The sequence below is a fragment of the Salvelinus sp. IW2-2015 genome, linkage group LG24 (genome assembly GCF_002910315.2).
Source record: "Salvelinus sp. IW2-2015 linkage group LG24, ASM291031v2, whole genome shotgun sequence".
Taxonomy (NCBI): Eukaryota; Metazoa; Chordata; class Actinopteri; order Salmoniformes; family Salmonidae; genus Salvelinus; species Salvelinus sp. IW2-2015.
In genome coordinates this window covers 2,452,547-2,458,349 of record NC_036864.1, presented here as the reverse complement: position 1 = coordinate 2,458,349, position 5,803 = coordinate 2,452,547, and the positions used below count along the sequence as shown (strand labels likewise).

The 5,803-nt window shown below is 44.8% G+C and overlaps 1 long non-coding RNA gene across 1 annotated transcript; it reads left to right on the top strand.

Annotated features, from left to right (window-relative positions):
* Positions 1-944: 944 nt before the first annotated feature.
* Positions 945-1,765, top strand: LOC111951272 (uncharacterized). Its single transcript, XR_002875595.3, has 4 exons — positions 945-1,024; positions 1,221-1,339; positions 1,472-1,517; positions 1,650-1,765. It is a non-coding gene; the product is annotated as an uncharacterized lncRNA (long non-coding RNA).
* Positions 1,766-5,803: the final 4,038 nt, after the last annotated feature.

Here is a 5,803-nt window from a genome sequence, read left to right as displayed (position 1 = left end):
CTACACTGTACAGCTTTAGTGTGTCTGTGCGTCATAGGTACAACTGCAACCCTTCTCAAATGCCTGTTTAATGTATGAAACAAAATGAATAACAACTGTTCGACTATTGCAATGCCAACTGTCATGCATTTTTACTATTACCAACAAGACAACGAAGTGATGGTCTGTACGCGCCTTGGAGACCTATAACGGTTAACCCCCCCCACGCCGAGCGATACTATTTACTACACTATTATGCATACAATACAAGTCATGGGTTTATTGTCATTCATACTCTTATTTTTAACCGAATAGCTTTGCAAAAGTGTACCTTATGTCAATTCAGAGCTCGGAAATATTGGAATAATGTGCTTAAGGGGACTCTGACACTCAAGGCGCACAACAGGATAACACAACAACCACATTTTCAATTGACAATCATTGCTTTAAATGGATGTGGTCGATAGATGTGTATAGGCATATATAAACAATGTATCTAACTTGTAAGCCAAGGTTGGATTAGGTCTAAGCAACATGCACCTGGATAATCGCGTCATGAATCGGGACGGGCTCCTACGTCCTCATATACACATTATGACAAAATAAAGAGCTTAATCTTTCACAAAATACAGACATAGAAGTATACCCATTTATACAGGTTCTACACATTCCATTTCTCCAAAGAAATAGAATGTAAACATTCTATTTGGCGCCAAACATCGCCTACAACTCCATTCTAAGTGCAGCATATTGGACGAGTCCACAGTCATTGATCATTCACGACTTTAAGTCATTCCTGTTATCTCTAGAGCATCCTGTATATCTACAGCGCTGCATTTCTACCCCATCTTACCACGGATAGGGTTTGGTGCATTCCAGAGTTCACTTATGGTCCCACAAAGGTAATCTTAGGATAAATCTATTTTAGCATAATGTGCATAACAAAGAATCATTATTTTCATTCTCTTCAAAGGAATTCTGTAGAAGCAGCCTTTATTTTCAGACTCTGCAGGCCTGCTGGGAGGAAACATATTACAATAAACAGGTAAGATTCATCCCACAAAAAAATAAACAGAAAGAGTTTCATTTCAAGACAGTTTAGAGAAGTTGGTCATGAGAGTTGTTAATATCACTTGAAAATTGTGAGGCATGAGCAGTTGTGAAATGTTGTGAGAGGCCCTTCTGAAAGCATAGTATATGGTATTTCGTGGCACGGTCTCACACCTTACCTCATCTTGCAGAAGAAGCTCATGGTCCACTATCTGCTGCTCCAGTGTCAAGGCCAGGTCCCGCCCCATGTCACCACGGAGCACATGAGCAACTGGCTGGTGTCTCAGGGCAAAAAATCCCTTAGGGAGAGGTGAGTACCACGTCAGCACTCACCCTCACTGCCATTCCCTGCCACCAGCAGCACTCCAGGAGGTGTGGGTAAAATAAACAACAGAAAAATCTGAAGCTAGGAAAGTTGAATTGCTCTGTGTTTTATTTGAAGGGTGTGGAAGGAAACCCTGGAGGAGGGAAACGACCTCGCTCGGCTGGTAAGAGAATGAGAGTTAGAGACATACTACAAGTCAGTGAGCTTTTTACTAGCTTTTTCAACAACTAGTTGGTACATCAGAATAGATCTGTTGTGAAATTACACTAATGGGACTTCCTGTTTCCTACGGCAGGCCTGGGAAGTAAACACTTGCCTAAAAATTATGGACATATAGAGCACAAATCTTTCTGCAAGCTTCGCCGCTCCATGCACCCCACCTTGCCAGCAGACATGTGAGTTCCATGTACTGCCCTGCATATGACTTGATCCATTTATCTACACATCTGGAACTATGCAGAAACAGACTAAGACAGTGTTCTCTGTGAGCACATTGCACATCGTTTAGCTTTGTTTTCTCCTTTTTGTTGATTTCAGCGACCATAAGGTCCACAGCATCGTGGAGAGAGCTGTGAGGAGCATTCTGGGCGAGCAGTCCAATGAGCCCCGTAGCAATCTGCTCAGCCCATCCCAGGTGGTGGTGGAGGTGGTGCCCAGGCTCCTCCTGGCCCTGTGGCTTCAGCCAGAGTAAGGCCATTCAGAGCACCCAATCATAATAAGCGGGATGGCCGTGGGCATGGTGGTGGCCGTAGTGGAGAAACTCTCCAGCATGTTAAAGGACCCTTCCCCTCACATTCCTTTCTCCCGGGCTGCTGCTTTTGACTCTGTGCGGTCGATCCTCAGGAGAATCAGTCAGTCCTTCTCCACGGATGACCTCCAGAGCCCTTTTTATATGAGCTCTGTCTGTGCCTTTGTGGCGGACGAGGTGCAGAGCTGCTTCCAGCCCCCTGCAGCCAACCTACCAGTCCCCCCTGTCCTCGCGGTGGCCGTCTCCACCACACTACCAGCTGACATCCAAGCAGGTGAGTAGCACTGATAGAGAACTCTGACAGATGCCTGTTGTGATGATATCTTGGTGCCTTGTAGTAGTAGAGCTCATCAGGATTGTTGTTGTCACCCCTAACACAGCGGCAGACCTGGCTTCTTCCCACCTGGAAGTTGTGGACATCACCGCTAACACAGAGGCAGCCCCGGGTTCTTCCCGCCTGGAGGTTGTGGACATCACCCCTAACACAGAGGCAGATCTGTCTTCTTCCCACCTGAATGTTGTGGACATCACCCCTAACACAGAGGCAGATCTGTCTTCTTCCCACCTGAATGTTGTGGACATCACCCCTAATACAGAGGCANCACCTGAATGTTGTGGACATCACCCCTAATACAGAGGCAGATCTGGCTTCTTCCCACCTGAATGTTGTGGACATCACCCCTAATACAGAGGCAGAGCCCATCTCTTCCCTCTTGGAGGTTGTGGACGTCACACCTGAAGAAAGGACTCTCACGATRGCCGTCTTCGCCACTCTGCCAGCTGACATCCAAGCAGGTGAGTAACACTTAGAGAGCACTCTGACAGGTGCCGTTTGTCATGACATCTTAGTAGAACCTTTCAACTGGCCAGTGTTTAGAACCTACGGTTTGCATTTGCTTACATTCTGTCCCTCTTTTTTCCCTTTCCAGAGGATGTTGCTGTAGTCATCCCTATTGTCACCCCACACGTAACCAGGGATGTGACACTGAATGTTCCATGCAGAGCTAGGAAAGGGGCAGTCTGGCAATTTTTTTGCGTGCTTTGGAGGGCAGTGTGCTGCTGCGCCTGCCACAAGGAAGAGGAACAATACTCATTATTCATCAGACCTTCAGAAATGGGATTGAACCATAGACCATTCAATTATTTGCATTATAATTGGATTCAATTCTGCTTTTCTTCTGTTTACTACTTAATATCAGAACATTTCTAAAAACGTTCACTTTGCAAGTGTGGAGTAGGTTGTGTAAATAAGGGGGAAACATCCCAATTTGAATGCTTTTAATAATTTACTTATTTCATTTAAAAAATATATATATTATTTGACAACAAAAAAACGGAGGGCACTCAACCAACGTTGAGTTAAGGTGCAACAAAAAACTTTAATCATCGTAGAAAAGGATAAAGCACAACTCTTGCTCACTATAAAAAATGCAAAAAATGTTAAAAGATTAACGTTTCGGCCTAGTCTATGATGACATGCAAGTTGTGTTTGCCCAGTAAAAGGGTGACCCAGACTCACCCTGGTTCTTGAGGGTTTCAGACAGTGAAAAATTATCATTAAGTAAATGGGACTTTTCAATTCTTGAATAAAAATCTTTAATGAACATGAATTTAAATACAATTGACTTGAGGATCAGAGCAGGCAGGCTGACTGGCTAGCCCTGAAGGCCCTCTGCCTCTACCTCTGTGTGGTTCATCTCAACCAAGAGGTTGTGTGGGTAGTCTTTCTCTCTGTGGGTGTGAATAACTATGACCTCTCCCTCTGCCTGCCATTTGGCTGATCAGAAGCCTTCTGCTCTTTCTTGCTCACATGAACAGGRGGAATGGCCTCTGGGGTAACCTCCTCCTCTATCTAACGCCTCTTCCACCTCCTCTTTCTGACTGTGTTTGACTGAGGTCACTCGTTCTCTCTCCCTGGGTGTTGGATAGTTCCTCCTCCTCTGTGTCTTTGTGAGTTTGGAGGGAGTTATCCTGTTCCGGCTCCCTCTTTAGGGGTGTGCACCTTAATCTCTTTCGGTGTGTTGAGGGGTTCAGTGGTTTTGGGGGGAGTCTGAAGTTCAATCTCTAGCGATGAGTGTGTGGGCTGTCCCGTGGTGGTGTCCCCCTCCCTCCTAAACTGTCATGACTGCGATGATGAAAAAGTAGGATGAGCCACTGAAACATGTGATGAGGCCAAGGAAGATCACTCTGCAAGGACGGGATAGGACACCACAACACTGCTGCTCATTCATTTTCAAACACACCTCAGAGTATGCACACAAAGATGGACGCACACACACATTGGCGCGCGCCTCCCCACACACACAATGAACTTACCTGTACATATCAGAATCATACATTCGACAGCCACCACTTCCCCCACATGTATTGATCCCCYACCTCAAACATGTTGAGTCAATTCCAGATGCTGGAATGGTGCTGGAATGCAGGTGCAGTAGGGCCTAGTATGTAATGATGGGATACCATGTGATACCCCATATCCTGTGTTTGTGTTGATGTTTTTTTAATTTTATTGAACCTTTATTTAAACAGGGAGTCACATTGACATTAAAAATCTATTTTACAAGAACCCCCTGTACAAGTTGAAGTCATATTGAACAACTGCCAGAGAGAACCTTCTCTACATAGGAATTGCACACCATATTTTTTCCCATACGTCAAAATAATAGTTTATTGCCAATCAGCAATTACTTACTTAGTCCTCTTCGTCCCGGGTGGGAGATAAGGCCCCAACAAGGCCCCAGGTAATGGTTGAAAATAACTTATKTCAGTGCCAATGAGTTACACTGAGTGTATAAAACATTAAGAACACCTGCTCTTTCCATGACATATGCTGACCAGGTGAATCCAGGTGAAAGCTATAATCCCTTATGGATGTCACTAGTTAAATCCACTTAAATCAGTGTAGATAAAGAGGAGGAGAAAGGTTAAAAAATATATTGTAAGGCTTGAGACAATTGAGACATGGATTGTGTATGTGTGCCATTCAGAGGGTGAATGGGCAAGACAAAATCTTTACGTGCCTTTGAACGGAGCATGGTAGTAGGTGCCAGGGGCACCAGTTTGTGTCAAGGACTGCAACGCTGCTGGGGTTTTTACACTCAACAGTTTCGTGTGTATCAAGAATGGTCCACCACTCAAAAGACATACAGCCAACTTGACACAACTGTGAGAAGCATTGGAGTCAACATGGGCCAGCATCCCTGTGAATGCTTTGTACACTCAGTACATTAATAGTATTGGTACCGTGTTCTTGCCGTAACCTGTAAAGCTGGAGCAGCCTGCGAGGCAGGGGGAGGTGTAGGTGATGCCATTGTCTGAACACACAGGGTCCCACTCCCCAGCCAAGCAGGAGCAGTCTCTGTTACACTCTTGGGGGACAGAGAAAATGGCTGGCAATAATGATGTTTAAATAATTGTTGCTGAACTATCATTGACATAGGCAGTGACAAAACAGCCAGGAATCCTGGCTTAGTAACAATCATACTGTATATTCCCACAAGAGGGAGCCTGGCACAAGCCCATGTGTGTTTTGGTCTAACTCTCCCTCATATTCCAYTGATCAAAACTTTAGTTTTTAAATATAAATGGCTGAACTCAATGATTGAATGAAAGTATCAACCCACCAATCAGATGTAATAATTACACGTTGTAACGGTGGTCCTCCTCCTCTTCAACCGAAAAGGAGGAGTATTGAGGGA